This window comes from Rhinatrema bivittatum, chromosome 2 (genome assembly GCF_901001135.1).
Source record: "Rhinatrema bivittatum chromosome 2, aRhiBiv1.1, whole genome shotgun sequence".
Lineage (NCBI taxonomy): Eukaryota > Metazoa > Chordata > Amphibia > Gymnophiona > Rhinatrematidae > Rhinatrema > Rhinatrema bivittatum.
In genome coordinates, this window is record NC_042616.1 from 784,886,103 (window position 1) to 784,905,365 (window position 19,263).

Here is a 19,263-nt window from a genome sequence, read left to right on the forward strand (position 1 = left end):
CAATGTCTTTTTTTTCAAAAATAGTTAATGCATCCATTTTTATCCCTAGCAATTTTTGATATTCTTTTATTACCTTCAAGACATGGTTCATGACTTTTTCGGGAGTCTTCTCATTGTCTAAACCTGTGGTGCTTCCTTCTGTTGGGACCATCAGGCTGGTGTTATGTGTTTTGCTGCAAACGATGACTGTTCTGCCCCCTCCCCCGACACACGCACACCCACCTGCAAGCCCACCGAGATTTCCTTTTGTTTTCAACCACAGCTTTGAATATCTGAAACACAGCTCAAAGGGGGTCAGCGCAGCAGAATTAAAAGTAAGGGAGAAGATATTAAAAAAGCCACTTAGATGGATAACTCAAACATTATCTGACTAAATAGCAAACTGGGCATATCAAGCCACTTAGGATAAGCTATGGCTGGATAACTACTTATGAGCTATATTTTAGCCTGATGAAAAAGGGGTGATTCTGGGGAGGGGTTGAGTCTAAATTTATTTGCCTTATGTGGCCAGATAACTTTCTGCTTATCCGGATATCTTTAAAAGATATCCAGGTAAGTAGTGCCAGGAAAGTTGTATAAAAAATGAAGTACAGGGCCCTGTGGTCCGATTTCCTTCCATCCCGTCATCAAATTCCAAAGATGGTACTTGACAGGTACTTGTAACCTGGATTGGCCACTGTTGGAAACAGGATGCTGGGACTGATGGACCCTTGGTCTGACCCAGTATGGCATGTTCTTATGTTCTTATAGGACAATATCGGCCTTGCAATCCCTACCCCACATACCCTCCTACATTGTAAAATTGAACCTGTGTTGCTGCTGGCCCTTCCCCCCACCTCACCCTAAGAACATAAGAACATAAGAAATTGCCATGCTGGGTCAGACCAAGAGTCCATCAAGCCCAGCATCCTGTTTCCAACAGAGACCAAAACCAGGCCACCTGGCAATTACCCAAACACTAAGAAGATCCCATGCTACTGATGCAATTAATAGCAGTGGCTATTCCTTAAGTAAACTTGATTAATAACCATTAATGGACTTCTCCTCCAAGAACGTATCCAAACCTTTTTTGAACCCAGCAACACTATTCCCTAAGTAAACTTGATTAATAGCCATTAATGGACCTCCTCCAAGAACGTATCCAAACCTTTTTTGAACCCAGCTACACTAACTGCACTAACCATATCCTCTGGCAACAAATTCCAGAGCTTTATTGTGCGTTGAGTGAAAAAGAATTTTCTCAGATTAGTCTTAAATGTGCTACTTGCTAACTTCATGGAATGCCCCCTAGTCCTTCTATTATTCGAAAGTGAAAATAACCGAGTCACATCTACTCATTCAAGACCTCTCATGATCTTAAAGACCTCTATCATATCCCCCCTCAGCCGTCTCTTCTCCAAGCTGAACAGCCCTAATCTCTTCAGCCTATCCTCATAGGGAAGCTGTTCCATCCCCTTTATCATTTTGGTTAGATTTGAGTGGCTGCTGCCATCCCCCCCCCTCCCCAACTCCTGGACCCTGCCCCCATCTCCCCAAACCCTAAAAAGCCCTACTGGCAGTGGGGTCTCAATTTCCCGCTCTCAGTGCTGTCCAGCGCAGCTTCTGTCAGAGCTGCGCTGGAAGCGTAAACAACACACAATTTATGCTTTCAGAACTAGAAAGGAAATTACTGCCCCGTGCAATTTACTCCTTCACTGTAGAAGAGATGTGTATTCAAGCAGAAAACCATGAAAGTAAGGATTATTAGTTGCCCATCTGCAAAGTGGTGCCATCACTTGATCCCCCTTAAACATTCCAAAAACATCTGGCTAAGGGCGTTAGCCGGATAAGGCTTACCTAGCTAACTCGCACACGGTGTTCAGCCGCATGACTATGCCATTGAATATATCCGAATAAGTTCCTTGTTAGCCGGATAAGTCTTATCTGGCTAATTTTATACATGCTATTGAGTAAATTTAACTTAACTGGTAAACTGCTCTCCGTTACATCCACATCCGCCCATCACCTATCCAGCTAACTATCTGGCTAAGTACTTACCTGGCTGTGTGGTGCACGCTGAATGAGACCAGGTTTATTCAGCCTTTGTCACTTAGCTTGATGAAGTACCATTTAAGTTCGGACTTTTCTAGTTAAATTGCGGCATCTGAATATGCAGCTCCGTTCCGTGGCTAAGTCGTGGCAGGATGGGACTTAACAGGGAGTAGCTGGTTAGTTGGCTCACTTAGGGGTATATTTACTAAAGGTTTTCTCCCATACTGGGTCAATGGGAAAAATACTTAGTAAATGACCCTCTTAGCCAGGTAAGTGGTGATATTCACACGTATGTGGCTAAGTATCTAACAGACCAATGTAATATCATGCGCTGAGACTAGCGCACAGGTTAACGAGCGCTTGAATATGCGTTTTGGACTCATGTCCATAACACCTTATGCAATAAGGGGATTATCGCGTCCAAAATGCACATCCAAACCAGCGCGTAGCTATTACCCACTTATGAAAAAAATTAAATATTTATTTATTTATTTATTTATTTAAATTCTTTTAATATACCGATGCTCAAGACCAGGTCTTATCGTACCGGTTTACAGTAAACAAGGGGTAACCAGTTAACAGAGCAAACAACAACAAAAGTTACATTATAACAGGGAATGTAGAACTAGGGTGTTAGAGAGAAAATAGGTTAAACAAATTCTAACAAATTTTAAAAGTTAAGTTAAACAAATTCTAACTGGAGGGAAGGGCAAAAGGAGGAGAGGGTGCTTACAGGATAAGAATTATGTACGATTGTATCTAGTATATATGCAAAATTAAGCATATTTACAAATTTACATAGAGAATATGAAATTAAGCAAATTATAAGATAGTGCAATTGGTTGGGCAACAGTTCCTTTGAGTTGCGGTAATGGACGCATCCGTGAGGTAAGAGACTGTGTGGGTGACCCAGAGGCTTTTTTTAGGGGTAGGCTTGGGCGAACAGCCAAGTTTTTAATTTTTTTCTGAACGTGAGATGGCAATGTTCCTGGCGGAGATCTGGCGGGAGGGAGTTCCAGTGAAGAGGTCCAGCAGTTGATAGTGCCCGTTTTTCAATAGAATTGTGACAAATGGATTTTTTGGGGGAACTTGGAGGGAATCTCTATATGCAGATCTGGTGGGTCTTGCAGAGGAGTGATGTTTGAGGGGTATGGTAAGTTGGAGCAAGGATTCTTGAAATAAGGTTTTGTGGATAATGGTAAGTGTCTTGAAGAGAATTCTGTGGCGAATGGGTAGCCAGTGAAGTATTTTTAGAATTGGGGTGATTCTAAAATGTGCATGTTGGGCACATAAAAATGTGCCCAACATGCACATTTTTATTCTCAAAAATTAACACCTGCCTTGGAGCAGTAGTTAAGTCCTGAGGAGCACCTAAAGTTAACAGAAAAGCAGAAAATACTGCTTTTCTGTAGTTCCTACGACTTAATATCATGGCGCTATTAAATTGGAGCAACCGAAAAAGGAGTAAGGAAAAAACATTTTTTTTTTAAATGTCTTGCCAGCGGTCAGATTAGGAAAACAGATGCTTGTAAAACTGAGTGTCCGTTTTCCTGACCCATGCACAGCCACCTCTGCTGGGCGCCCGATGCCAGGGAGGTGCTGTCGGGGCGCACCATTTCCCCTAGCGCCTCCTTTTTAACGAAGCGGCTCATTCTCCTACTGCACCGCGCTCCCGGGAGAGGTGGATGGGTGCACGTTAGGGAAGCGGGCACCCAGTTTGGACCACACAGTTTTGCCTGAAAGGGAGAAAAGCTTGAATGACTCTGGCCCTAAGTTAGCCGGATAAGTTAGATCTGCTATGGAGCAGGTCCAAATGTAGCTGAATATAGTATTTGACCAACTTTAAAGTTATCTGGATATATTCTGTGGCACAGCTCCTGGCTAAGAGTCTGATTTACTAAGCTTTACTAAGCTTTACTAAGCTTCTCTCCCATTCCGTGGTGAAAATGCTTAGTAAATACGTTAGCAAACCAGTTATCTTTTGAATATGGATCTCTTAATGCATAATGTAGTATATTAATGAATAGTTTCAGTAATATGATAATTTGCCACTATTATAAAGGACAGTACTTTGACTTTCAATGCACAGCCATTTTAGAAACATGCAGACCCAGGATACAGACAAGATAATTTCATTTCTTTTGACTCAGAAGACATAATGGCTCAGCCACAAAGGCTCCTGATTTATCAAAAGTATACCAAGTACAGTTATTTAGATGCCTTGTTTTTCAGCAGAGACGTAATCTTTGTCTCTTAAAAGGAAGCAAGAACATTAAGTGATGTACTGAGCGTTGGGGAAAACAAACATATAACTGGAATATTTCATGATTTAGGAAACATGCAGCTCTGTGTTCAGTAAACCGGTCAGTGGGCAAGTTAATCCAGGTAATGTCAGCTGGATAATTTGTGATGGATATTCAGTGGGAAACGACTCCTGCTGAATATGCAGAGTTTTCTGGATAACGTTGAATATCTGCTTCTAAAGGTATGTGGGTACGTTTATCTGGATAACCTTGAACTTAACGAGCTATGTGCTGAATACAGGCAGTTAAGTTAAAAAAAAAAAAAGAGCCACGCAGAAACACATACGCAGGCACCCACGTTTTGGACCAGGAAGCCTGATTCTCCAGCCTCCCCCTCCCCCCCCGCTCTTCCAAAAACCGTAAAAGAAATAGCAGGCTCTAGCGCCAAACCCCCCCACAAAAAATAATTTAAAAAGAAATTCATGGGGCTAGTGGCCTGAGGCCCATCCCATGATATTTAAGAAACTAGGCTGGCTCTGGGTCCCCTCCTACCTCAGCCTCCCTACCCTACTTCTAATCCATTCCCCCCCCCACCCTCACTAGGCTCATCTACACTCCTCCAAGCCGAAGGATGTGCCGGGAATGTGGGAGCGTTTAACTGATCTTTCAATGTTAATCTTAGGTTGCTCTGGCAGCCGGCCTAGCAGTCGACGCTGCTCAGCAGCTGCCAGGAGTTTTTACCTGACAGTGACGTTAGCAGTGGTCATTATTAGCGCCGCAGCCAGATCAACGCAGGACGCCGCCAGGAAACGAGGTCAAACTTTAACACTCTCCGGGTACATCCATTGGGTTTGATGGGGGTCCAGAGGGGTTTTGAAATTGGAAGTATGACTTGAGAGTGGCTGGGGTGCAGGGTAAGAGGAGACCTGAAGGTAGCCTATTTTCTTTAGTTATTGTGGATGATGGGGGGTGTGGGGTCAGATTTTATTTTTGTGGCTGGGGAATCAGGCGCTAGACCTTGACTTTTTTTTGTTTTTTTTTTTCAGGTACCCTGGTTATTTTCTGAATACCCAGATAGCTTTAGGATGGCTCTGAGCATGATCAGACTTAGCCAGCCAAACTTAGCTGGCTAGCGCTGAAGTTCAATGCTATCTAAGTTTAAACCTCACTCTTTTTTATCTGGCTAGTGACTTACCAGGTTAACTTATCCGGTCAGCGGTGGTGGGGGAGGAGGGGCAGGATATTTAAAGCCCTAGGGTTGCCTGGCTAAATCCTGACCTTAGGCAGACAAACCCTTTTGAATAGTGACCTCATTAATTGCTCTTTGCTGAAATAAGAAACTTATTTGCCGTTCTATACAAATGGGTTAATAACCAGATTAAGGGACCTATGTAATAAACTTGAGTATTTACATTAAGGGCCTGATTTTCAAAAGCATTTATAGGCTTAAAATTGTATTTTGACTATGCTGGGAGCCACCTTGGTTAGCTTGCTGTTTTGTGTGGTATATAAAAATTATGAAATAAAAATAAAATAAAATTTTAAATGTATAAATGCACTTTATCTGTGTAATTGGGTTTTTGAAAATTGCTACAATACATGCCATTGAATTGTCAATAGGTTTTACCCGTGTTAAGAGCACTTAATGTGGGTAAATGGCTTTTGAAAATTGGAATGCTGGTATGTTACATTTACATGCGTATCTCCTTTGAAAATTCACCAGTAAGGTTCTCTTGTGCAGACATGAAATAGTGGGCTATGAAGAAAGGCCCTATCATCTCTATTAAAGGGGACCTAGATATTAAGGGGAGCACATGCTGACATCAATGCCCACACCTGCAACTGAGGGGTTATTTATTTAACATTAATTTATTGGCATTTCATATTCCACATTTCTTTAAAGACAGTTTATTTTGTTGTTGCTGTAGAAACAGGAATACTTCTGCAGTAACTACATTATTGGTAAATAAGTCTCTGGAATGCTTGGATAAAAAGCATGGGGCCTAGGTCCAGGCCACGGCCCCAGTTTCGGGATCAGGCCTCTGGGTCGGGCTCCAATGTTGGGCAAGGGCCCCGGTTATAGCCTAGGCCAAGGTCTAGATATCAGGACCCGGACTCCGGATTGGGCTGCGGCCTTGGACCTGGGCCCAGGCTCCGGCTTAGATCGAGGCCCGGGCATTGGGACCTGGCCTCTAGACTAGGACCCAGCATTGGGCCTGGATCCAGGTCGAGGCCTTGGCATCAGGACCTGGCCTCCGGGATGGGCCACAGCATCGGGCCTGAGTCTGGGCTCCAGCCTAGGCTGAAGCTGAGGAGTCATACTTGAGTAGGATGAGGCCGAGGTTGCGGCGCCCTGCTGAGACCTCGGCCTCCACATATGCTGATGTGTTGGTCTGAACCTTGGCCTCGCCAGTGGATTCCTACTGGACCAGGTAAGAGGCCGGGGTATCCTGGCCCCAGCATTTTTCCAAGTGGGTGGGAGGTCCTGTTTTTGTTTTGTTTGCCCATTTTTTGGATTGTTTTTTTTTTGTTTTTGTTTTATGTTTGATTCATTTTTTTTCACATGAATGAAAGAAATCAAACACCCATGTACCAAAATCTGTGGGGAAAAAAAAAAACCTCCCGAAAATGAACCGAAAAATGAAAACAAATTTTCTTTCCCTGCACATCCCTATGAAAAGCATTCACTTGGGTCTTGACAGTTTGCTTTTATGATGCATATGTGAAATTCATTGTCATGTTTGGTTTTGCTGCGCCTGTACATGATGGAGGCTTTACTGTTTGTGCAGAGGTGCTGGGGGACATAGGCTACAAATACAGCCACAAACACCATCTTTCCGAATCCTGCCTCTTTTGATGCTACAGGCTGAAGTGAGGTGGCAAGGCAGCTGGATCATGCTGATGAAGCAGTAACCTCTTGGCAGTGTGTAGTACAAATGACTACAGTAGTTCTCCCCATTTTCAGTTTGACTGTGGCCCAGTCAATTAAGTACATTAAGTAAATTAGAAATGGCAAGCACCTACTCTTTGAAGCAAATCTGAATGATAACTCTTTCTGCAGTGCACCATAGCCTGGTGACTTGCTGAAACAATGCTATTTTTGTTTTTTAATTACCTTTTATTTTTTTCTCAGCTCAGGCACCTGGAACTTTTTGGTGGTTTTCACTGGTCACGGCTAAAGGTCTTGCTGTGACAATATGACAGGCCATGACAGCCAACAGATTTGTGACTTGCACACTCTTAATCGATTCAGACTGCTGGTGTTCGTTTCCGTGATCAAACGGAAGCGAAGGCGCATGCAGGAGATATTCATGCAAACATATGAATTTGCTAGCAGATAAAAGACCCCCAATTCCATTTAGTTTGTTGCCCATTTCTCTACCTGTTGCAGTATGGCAAACCATTACTTGATCTCCTGCTAGTGACCCTCTGCACTTCTCCATACCATCTCTAATTCCAGTATCATTTTGGCCCTTATCACTGGGAATCTTATACTGCAATAACATCAAAGAATGGGAAGAAATATATCATGTTTTTTAATCTGCAATGTTATATATATAATGTTATATATATAATGTTTTCTTTCTTTTGTACATATGTATATAATTGCAAACTTTGTTTATAATTTTATTGCAAAACTTCCCATGTTATTGTTCCCCCTCTCGTTAATGCCTTGTTATCATGTTTTTACTGTTCAATGTAAAGCGCCATGCCGTGCGTTTGTTTTTGCGTTACAATGTGAATATCCTGGATGAATATGATATCCTGGATGAATGTCGGTATATAAAAATTTTAAATAAATAAAGAATAAATAATATATATAGTAATTCAGCAGATACTTGGAGATGTGGGCATGGGGAAAGTTATGCTCTTACTTTATAAAATATTGTACATCTCTGTCCCAAAAGTACATGTACATTTTTGTCATGCAGGGATCTGCACACTTTCTGCAGCTATTTTATAAAAGTACATGCATATATTTTCTGTGTGAAATAACTATAACAACTGCACGTAATTACTGCAGTTTGTGCACAGAGGCAGGGATTTTATAAAGTATGTACATACTCTGCTTATGTACATACTTGTGCAAGTACTTGGAATCACGTTTGCCAACAGCTTCAGCAGTTCATCCAGACACTCCACCAGTTTGACGACTCACTTAACCCAGACTGCCCACCCAAAAAACTCCAGATGAAGTAGGATTGCCAACTGGATCCAGATTTTCTGGACAGGTTGATCCAATCCTGGTTTTACTGCCCTGCAACTTGTAGTTGTGCGTTTTCTTATGGGATGCACTAGGGAAAGGAGAACAATGGGGTAAAACCAGGACTAGATCGACCTGCTTACATAATACTAACTTATGTGCGACCCTCTGAACCCCACTGTGGAATACTCCTAAAAATCCCTTTTTTCTCTTTAACATTTATGTGCGATCTTACTAGTATGAATATAATTTGGGCTTTTCCAAACTACTACTTGTGTGCGTATGTGCTACTTCCATGTGTTGCTTCCAGTTTTATGGTCTGAAACCTTTTGAAAATTATCTCAAAAAGGCATTTGCTTTTTGTACATCAAATAAATCATATACCCTCCCTACTTTAATAACTTTAGTTAGCTATATCAAAAAATTCTTCTTTCAAAATGTAGCGTATTTCACATGACCATTCAGCCAATTGTATGACCCAGCTATGGCCCGGTTTCAGAGACCAACACCTGCTTCGGGGATCCAACTTTATCCACTGAAAAGAAGGGTATTTTCTCCAAAATGCCAACACACAGCTGAATATGAAGTGACCAACTGGTAACTCTGTAAAAGGATAAAGCTTTGCCTGAGGCCACTGCTCCAAAGAGCATGCACATGCTAAACTGAGCATGCTAAGTCCTCTTTTCTTAACTGATCCTTCTCCTTGTTTGAAAACACTATAAAAGAAGCCCTGAACATGGGGCTGATTGTCTGTACAAGTTAGCAAGAAGAGGAGGTTGAAAAAGAGCAGAAAGAATGAGAAAAGGAAAAAGCAAAACAGATATCCGAGTGCATTGTATTGCACATTACCCTCCTGTTGTGTATGATCTTTATTGTTTGTCCTTTGTTCCAGGTCTGTGGGTGAGAAGGTGAATGAGCCAGTATTTGTGATTTTCTGTCACTTTTGTGCCAGCATGGATCTTGAAAGAGTGCAGCCTGAAAGGGGCCATGTAGCACTGGGTATGAAAGGAGCATGGGAAATGAAAGTGTCTGTATGTATAACAAGGAGGAGAGAGAGAGAGTTAGAGAGAGAGAGAGAGTGAGATGGGAAAGTCAGGATGCTGAAAGCTCCAGGAAGGAGATCAACTAAAATACAGGGAGAAATGGAGTGAAGACAGGTGTGGGGCAGAGCTGTAGGCAGAGCAGTCGGGCCGGATGTCCTGCATCCCTCCACCTTAGACACTAGGTGGAGGGATGCAGGACAGCACAGCAGGGAGAGGGAGGTATAGGAGAAGAGAAAGAGAGAAGATGTAAAGGCAGGGACTTCTATGTCTGTCCAGGAAATATAGCACATGGAGAAGGAGTTGCTGGAGATGCAGGAGGAGTAGTGAGAGGATCTGGAGACTGGACCACAAACTCCAGTGGCAGGAACTCAATCACAGCAAGGGAAAAAGAGCATCACACAAAAAGAACATGACCTCATTCTGCATCCAATTCTGAAAAACCGCGATGAGCTTTTTAGGAGCAATTGTACAAGAAAATCCCTGTTACCAAAGGAGTGTATTTGGAAAAAAACTGCTTCAAACATCAGCAAACCTGGAGTGACCCCCAGGACAATAGCTATCAGGGCATTAAGCAGGACCTCTGAGAAACGTCCACCAAGATTAATGTCCATCATAAGAAGATTTGAGGTAGACATGCCTGACCATTTGCTTTACACAACTGAAGCAATGCCTCACTGAAAGACTGAGTCCAGATAACATTATTGGCCTCCCAGAGTCCATGAATACAGCAACAGCAGTACATTAAGGCAAGCTGGTGAGCTACTGGTATTACAATAACACAAATTAAGAACGCACAGCAACAGCCCACTAACATTCCTTTGCAAAATTTTGCAGGGCTGTTCTACAGGCCCCAAAGTGTCTATGGAGCATGTAGGAAGTTACAGGCATAGCAGGTATATATTTATTTATTATTTATTTAACAGTTTTTTATACCGACCTTCATAGTAAATTACCATATCGGATCGGTTTACAGATTAACAAAAGGGAAAAACAACAAGAGTAACAAATCCACGTAAACGAAAGATAACAATGAGTAGGAATAAGTCAAAAATTACAATCAACAAGGGGAGAGAACTTGGAAGCTTGCAACAAGCTGGAAGGAAGATAGGCCGGTAAAAGAAATTTTACCATAGAAAGTACAAGTTAAAAACTTAGACGGTGTTTTAACCTTAATGACTCAGAGTCCATTTATTCCTTCATTGAAAAATGGAGTGCCAGACCGAGTAGCAATGAAGGCCAACTATTGATTGTCTGGTTCAGGGAAGGCTTGTTGAAAGAGCCAGGTCTTAAGTCCTTTTCTGAAAGTTAAAAGGCATGGCTCCAGTCTGAGGTTTGATGGGATACTGTTCCAGATCGATGGGCCTGCTATTGAAAAGGCTCTGTCTTTGGTCATAGCGAGGCGTGAGGCTTTAGTGGGGGGAACATTCAGAGTGCCTTTGTACATGTCTCTAGTTGGTCTGATAGAAGAATAGAGTTTAAGAGGTATTTCCAGGTCAAGTTGAAGTTGATGATGGATAGTTTTATGGATTAAGGTGATTGATTTGTAAAGAATTCTGTAATTTACTGGTAACCAATGTAGATTCCTGAGAATGGGTAATATGTGATTGTGGCGGCTGGTACTGGTTAACAATCTTGCTGCCGCATTTTGAATCATCTGCAGCGGTTTAGTAGAGGATTTGGGAAGTCCTAGTAGCAGGGCGCTGCAGTAGTCTATTTTGGAGAACAGTAACGCTTGGAGGACTGTCCTGAAGTCGTGGAAGAATAAGAGAGGTTTAAGTCGTTTTAGGACCTGTAATCTGTAAAAGCAATCTTTCGTTGTTGTGTTGACCATTTTCCTGAGGTTTAGTCGGTTGTCTAGAATCACCCCAAGATCTCTCACCTGTTTACATGTGATGTTAGCGTTGAATGATGTTGGTTGATGGATATTATCATTTGAGGAGATGAGGAGAAGCTCTGTCTTAGAAGCGTTAAGGACCAAGTTTAAGCTATTGAGTAGACTGGTGATGGAAAGTAGGCAGTTATTCCAATGGGTGAGCGCTTTTGCTATTGAATCTGTTATGGGGATTAGAATCTGTACGTCGTCTGCGTACAGATAATGAATTAGATTGAGATCTGTTAACATTTGGCAGAGGGGGAGGAGGTATATGTTGAAGAGGGTTGGGGATAAAGAAGATCCTTGTGGTACGCCAAGATTAGATTTTGTTAGGGGAGACTCTTTACTATTGATTTTGACTTTGTAAGTCCTATTACTGAGGAAGGACTTGAACCAGTTGTACGCAGATCCCGAGATGCCGATATCTGCTAGACGATCCAACAGGATGGTGTGATTGACGGTGTCGAAAGCCGCCGAAATGTCTAACAAGACTAGTAAAAAGGAATGTCCTTTATCTAACCCCATAATAATATGGTCTGTTAGTGAGATGAGGAGGGTTTCCGTGTTGCGTGATTTCCGGAAACCATATTGCGAAGGGTGTAGGATCTTGTGGTCTTCCAGGTAGTCAGAAAGCTGTGTGTTTACCAATTTCTCCGTTAATTTAGCGACGAAAGGGAGGTTAGAGATGGGTCTGAAATTTGCTGGAACATTTGGGTCTAAATTGTGTTTCTTGAGGAGGGGCTTGAGTGAAGCGGTTTTTAGGATGTCTGGGTAGCTTCCTTGGGATAGGAGGCTATTTATTATACTGGTCAGAGGTCCTGAGATCAAGTTAGGGATTAGAAGCAGGAGTCCTATATATAGGACCTTTTAGGACTGTTGGAGACTTTGTAGGAATGAGCATATTGCAGGACAGGGGGTTTTTCAGACTAGAGAGCAAAATGGATGCATGGACCAATACATCGTATTCATCGCTATATCTTTTCCAGGTCCATTGGCTTTGTGGAGGGTAGGCACACAGGACCTGCTCCTACCACCCATCTCTGCTGCCACTGAGAGACAAGAGTTGGAGCAGGCAGGCAATGCTTCCATCCTGGAGGTTATGCCACCCACACTGCAGATTACCAACCTATATCCTCACAAGATATCCAGCAAGGAGAATCTGGAAGGAGGAGAAGGAAAATTAGCCATCCCCTAAAGATTAATCCCATATATTCCTGGGAGGAATCTGACTGCATTGAGACAGGAACTCTCAATCATTCAAATATCCTCCTGCATGAGCACTCTATACCTTTGGAACAACAAGAGCATGATGAGATAAACCATGAGGGCCTGAAAGCTAGAAAAAAACAAGCTCCAGATTCAAACAAAAAGAATGGTTGACATCAAAAAAGCCGTTCATGATTTTATTTATTTATTTATTTAAGTTTTTTTATATACCAACATTCAAGACGGTAGTCCCATCATGCTGGTTCACAAGAAACAAGGGTGCAATAAACTTTAGGGATGTGAATCGTTTTAGGACGATTAAAATTATCGTCTGATAATTTTAATATCGTCTTAAACCGTTATGGAACACAATACAATAGAGATTCTAACGATTTATCGTTATAAATCGTTAGAATCATGAGCCGGCACACTAAAACCCCCTAAAACCCACCCCCGACCCTTTAAATTAAATCCCCCACCCTCCCGAACCCCCCCCCAAATGACTTAAATAACCTGCGGGTCCAGCGGCGGTCCGGAACGGCAGCGGTCTGGAACGGGCTCCTGCTACTGAATCTTGTTGTCTTCAGCCGGCGCCATTTTCCAAAATGGCGCCGAAAAATGGCGGCGGCCATAGACGAACACGATTGGACGGCAGGAGGTCCTTCCGGACCCCCGCTGGACTTTTGGCAAGTCTTGTGGGGGTCAGGAGGCCCCCCCCAAGCTGGCCAAAAGTTCCTGGAGGTCCAGCGGGGGTCAGGGAGCGATTTCCCGCCGCGAATCGTTTTCGTACGGAAAATGGCGCCGGCAGGAGATCGACTGCAGGAGGTCATTCAGCGAGGGTTCCGGCACCTCGCTGAACGACCTCCTGCAGTCGATCTCCTGCCGGCGCCATTTTCCGTACGAAAACGATTCGCGGCGGGAAATCGCTCCCTGACCCCCGCTGGACCTCCAGGAACTTTTGGCCAGCTTGGGGGGGGCCTCCTGACCCCCACAAGACTTGCCAAAAGTCCAGCGGGGGTCCGGAAGGACCTCCTGCCGTCCAATCGTGTTCGTCTATGGCCGCCGCCATTTTTCGGCGCCATTTTGGAAAATGGCGCCGGCTGAAGACAACAAGATTCAGTAGCAGGAGACCGTTCCGGACCGCTGCCGTTCCGGACCGCTACTGGACCCGCAGGTTATTTAAGTCATTTGGGGGGGGTTCGGGAGGGTGGGGGATTTAATTTAAAGGGTCGGGGGTGGGTTTTAGGGGGTTTTAATGTGCCGGTTTTGCGATTTTACGTTTTTTCGATTTTTCACGATTTTTCACGATATTTTACCCCCCCAAACGGCAACAATACGATTCCCTCCCCCTCCCAGCCGAAATCGATCGTTAAGACGATCGAGGACACGATTCACATCTCTAATAAACTTTACAATTTGAACAATGGTGCAGAAAAGCAGTTACATGTAACAGGGAATCAATAACTTGGAGTAAGAAGGAAAATGAAGATCAGATAATTATATATATATATATAATAACATTATAAGAGGTGGCTATTAATGCTATTACTAGCGAAGAATGTTGATTGGAGGAAGTTAAGTAATGTTGGAGTTAGGAAAGGCCTGCGTGAACAGCCATGTCTTGAGTCTTTTCTTGAATGTTGAGATGCTGGGTTCCATTCTAAGATCCGGGGGAATGGCGTTCCATAAAGTTGGACCAGCTGTGGAGAAGGCCCGATCTCTAAGCGTGATGTGTCTGGTAGTTTTGGCTGGAGGTACTTGAAGAGATCCTTTGTAAGCATCTCTTGTCGGTCTTGTTGAGTAGTGTAATCGGAGGGGGATATGGAGATCGATTGGGGCTAATTGATGGATGTTTTTGAAAATGGTGAGAATGGTCTTGTAGATTATTCTGAAGTGGATAGGCAGCCAGTGGAGGCCCATCAGGATAGGGGTTATGTGTTCTCTTCTCCTGGTGTTAGTGAGTATACGGGCGGAGGCATTTTGATGAAGCCTCAGATTGCTTGCAGCAACATTTAGACAGACTAAGCACTGAATGACAGCTACGGCCATTGCCACGCCCCAGCAAAGCGAGCTCAAGCAACCCAACACCACTGGAAAATAACTCCTACCCCTCTCAGACAGCCACAGAGCGAAGTTGTAAGGCTGGAAAATGGTGTCCAACCATAAGTGAAAAGAAGTTGTCTCATGTCTTTTGGGAAGGACTTGCAGCTCAGTTGCAGCTGTTCTGTCTCTGCTGCAACACCAGTCTTGCAAACTATATCATCTGAGACCAAACAGGGCATAGCACATATGCAGTGCAACCTTTCTGTTTGATTGGAACCTCTGGGATGGGCCTTTACTTGCAATAACCATAACATTGTGCTTTCTACACCATGCTGTATATAGCCAAAGTTTGAAAAACGATCGTCATGGGCTGGTGAACCTTTTTGTTTGAAAATGGTTTTTCTTGTCTAAATAAATGTGGAAGTTTTTGAAAGTGTTCGTGCATTGGTGTAATGTTCTCGCCCTTTCCTTCCTCTCTCCCACACCTTCCACAATATGTCCTGTTCTAAAAGCCCCATCTAATCCATAAGTATCCCACTGTGTCATAATTTCTCTGTATTGCTCCATGGTGAGACCGCACCTTGAATACTGTGTACAATTCTGGTCACCACATCTCAAAAAAGATATAATTGCGATGGAGAAGGTAGAGAGAAGGGCTACCAAAATGATAAAGGGGATGGAAATGCTCCCCTATGAGGAAAGACTAAAGAGGTTAGGACTTTTCAGCTTGGAGAAGAGACGGCTGAGGGGGGATATGATAGAGGTGTTTAAAATCATGAGAGGTCTAGAACGGGTAGATGTGAATCGGTTATTTACTCTTTCGGATAATAGAAAGACTAGGGGGCACTCCATGAAGTTAGTCTGTGGCACATTTAAAACTAATCGGAGAAAGTTCTTTTTTACTCAACGCACAATTAAACTCTGGAATTTGTTGCCAGAGGATGTGGTTAGTGCAGTTAGTATAGTGGTGTTTAAAAAAGGATTGGATAAGTTCTTGGAGGAGAAGTACATTACCTGCTATTAATTAAGTTGACTTAGAAAATAGCCATTGCTATTACTAGCAACTAGGGATGTGAATCGTTTCCCATATCGTCTTAACGATAGAAATCGTGTGGCAGGGCAAGAAAATCGTCTTAGGCACGATTTTTTAGTTAAAAAATCGTTAAAAATCGTTTTTTCCGATTAGTGCGCACTAACGGGAGTTAGTGCGCACTAACTGGGAGTTAGTGCGCACTAACTGAAAATGATACAATTTGACACTTTTCAGGTCAGTTAAGGTCAGTTTAGGAATGAATATGTATTCCTATTGGCTGCCCTCTTATTTATTCATGTTACCAAGTTTCCTACTGACAGTATATGGGGGATGGGAAATGGAAACAGTTGGTAGCTTGACAAAACAAGTAATGTGATCAGTCAATGTGACTAGAACTTGTGCCCTAACCCTGATACCAGGGGTATTGTGATCTTCCTGCACACAGTGCCCTATCCCTGTTAATACCAGGAGTGTTGTGATCTTCCTGCACACAGTGCCCTATCCCTAATACCAGGGGTGTTGTGATCTTCCTGCACACAGTGCCCTATTCCTGATACTGGGGGTGTTGTGATCTTCCTGCACACAGTGCCCTATTCCTGATACCGGGGGTGTTGTGATCTTCTTGCACACATCCCGATATCAGGGATAGGGCACTGCATGCAGGAAGATCACAACACTCCTGGTATTAATAGGGATAGGGCACTGCATGCAGGAAGATCACAACACTCCTGGTATTAATAGGGATAGGGCACTGTATGCAGGAAGATCACAACACCCCTGGTATCAGGGATAGGGCACTGTGTGCAGGAAGATCACAATACCCCGGAGGAGTGAGGGTCAGGCAGCTCCCCCCTGTCTGTGAAGCCAGCCTCTCACTAGTAATGCAGGGAGGGAGCTGTCTCAGACTTCACCATCCTCCCCCCCCCCCTTACCCACACACCATTCACTAGCTGGGACATGGGGGAAGTCAGGAGTGAGGGTCAGGCAGCTCCCCCCTGTCTGTGAAGCCAGCCTCTCACTAGTAATGCAGGGAGGGAGCTGTCTCAGACTTCACCATCCACCACCCCCCCCCTCACCCACACACCATTCACTAGCTGGGACATGGGGGAAGTCAGGAGTGAGGGTCAGGCAGCTCCCCCCTGTCTGCGAAGCCAGCCTCTCACTAGTAATGCAGGGAGGGAGCTGTCTCAGACTTCACCATCCTCCCCCCCCCCCTCACCCACACACCATTCACTAGCTGGGACATGGGGGAAGTCAGGAGTGAGGGTCAGGCAGCTCCCCCCTGTCTGTGAAGCCAGCCTCTCACTAGTAATGCAGGGAGGGAGCTGTCTCAGATTTCACCATCTTCCCCCCCCCCCCTCACCCACACACCATTCACTAGCTGGGACATGGGGGAAGTCAGGAGTGAGGGTCAGGCAGCTCCCCCCTGTCTGTGAAGCCAGCCTCTCACTAGTAATGCAGGGAGGGAGCTGTCTCAGACTTCACCATCCTCCCCCCCCCTCACCCACACACCATTCACTAGCTGGGACATGGGGGAAGTCAGGAGTGAGGGTCAGGCAGCTCCCCCCTGCCTGTGAAGCCAGCCTCTCACTAGTAATGCAGGGAGGGAGCTGTCTCAGACTTCACCATCCTCCCCCCCCCCCCTCACCCACACACCATTCACTAGCTGGGACATGGGGGAAGTCAGGAGTGAGGGTCAGGCAGCTCCCCCCTGTCTGTGAAGCCAGCCTCTCACTAGTAATGCAGGGAGGGAGCTGTCTCAGACTTCACCATCCCCCCCCCCCCCCCTCACCCACACACCATTCACTAGCTGGGACATGGGGGAAGTCAGGAGTGAGGGTCAGGCAGCTCCCCCCTGTCTGCGAAGCCAGCCTCTCACTAGTAATGCAGGGAGGGAGCTGTCTCAGACTTCACCATCCTCCCCCCCCCTCACCCACACACCATTCACTAGCTGGGACATGGGGGAAGTCAGGAGTGAGGGTCAGGCAGCTCCCCCCTGTCTGTGAAGCCAGCCTCTCACTAGTAATGCAGGGAGGGAGCTGTCTCAGACTTCACCATCCTCCCCCCCCCCCCTCACCCACACACCATTCACTAGCTGGGACATGGGGGAAGTCAGGAGTGAGGGTCAGGCAGCTCCCCCCTGTCTGTGAAGCCAGCCTCTCACTAGTAATGCAGGGAGGGAGCTGTCTCAGACTTCACCATCCTCCCCCCCCCCCCTCACCCACACACCATTCACTAGCTGGGACATGGGGGAAGTCAGGAGTGAGGGTCAGGCAGCTCCCCCCTGCCTGTGAAGCCAGCCTCTCACTAGTAATGCAGGGAGGGAGCTGTCTCAGACTTCACCATCCTCCCCCCCCCCCCCTCACCCACACACCATTCACTAGCTGGGACATGGGGGAAGTCAGGAGTGAGGGTCAGGCAGCTCCCCCCTGTCTGTGAAGCCAGCCTCTCACTAGTAATGCAGGGAGGGAGCTGTCTCAGACTTCACCATCCTCCCCCCCCCTCACCCACACACCATTCACTAGCTGGGACATGGGGGAAGTCAGGAGTGAGGGTCAGGCAGCTCCCCCCTGTCTGCGAAGCCAGCCTCTCACTAGTAATGCAGGGAGGGAGCTGTCTCAGACTTCACCATCCTCCCCCCCCCCTCACCCACACACCATTCACTAGCTGGGACATGGGGGAAGTCAGGAGTGAGGGTCAGGCAGCTCCCCCCTGTCTGTGAAGCCAGCCTCTCACTAGTAATGCAGGGAGGGAGCTGTCTCAGACTTCACCATCCTCCCCCCCCCCCTCACCCACACACCATTCACTAGCTGGGACATGGGGGAAGTCAGGAGTGAGGGTCAGGCAGCTCCCCCCTGTCTGTGAAGCCAGCCTCTCACTAGTAATGCAGGGAGGGAGCTGTCTCAGACTTCACCATCCTCCCCCCCCCCCCCCTCACCCACACACCATTCACTAGCTGGGACATGGGGGAAGTCAGGAGTGAGGGTCAGGCAGCTCCCCCCTGTCTGTGAAGCCAGCCTCTCACTAGTAATGCAGGGAGGGAGCTGTCTCAGACTTCACCATCCACCCCCCCCCCTCACCCACACACCATTCACTAGCTGGGACATGGGGGAAGTCAGGAGTGAGGGTCAGGCAGCTCCCCCCTGTCTGTGAAGCCAGCCTCTCACTAGTAATGCAGGGAGGGAGCTGTCTCAGACTTCACCATCCTCCCCCCCCCCCTCACCCACACACCATTCACTAGCTGGGACATGGGGGAAGTCAGGAGTGAGGGTCAGGCAGCTCCCCCCTGTCTGTGAAGCCAGCCTCTCACTAGTAATGCAGGGAGGGAGCTGTCTCAGACTTCACCATCCTCCCCCCCCCCCTCACCCACACACCATTCACTAGCTGGGACATGGGGGAAGTCAGGAGTGAGGGTCAGGCAGCTGCCCCCTGTCTGTGAAGCCAGCCTCTCACTAGTAATGCAGGGAGGGAGCTGTCTGAGACTTCACCATCCACCCCCCCCCCCTCACCCACACACCATTCACTAGCTGGGACCTGGGGGAAGTCAGGAGTGAGGGTCAGGCAGCTCCCCCCTGTCTGTGAAGCCA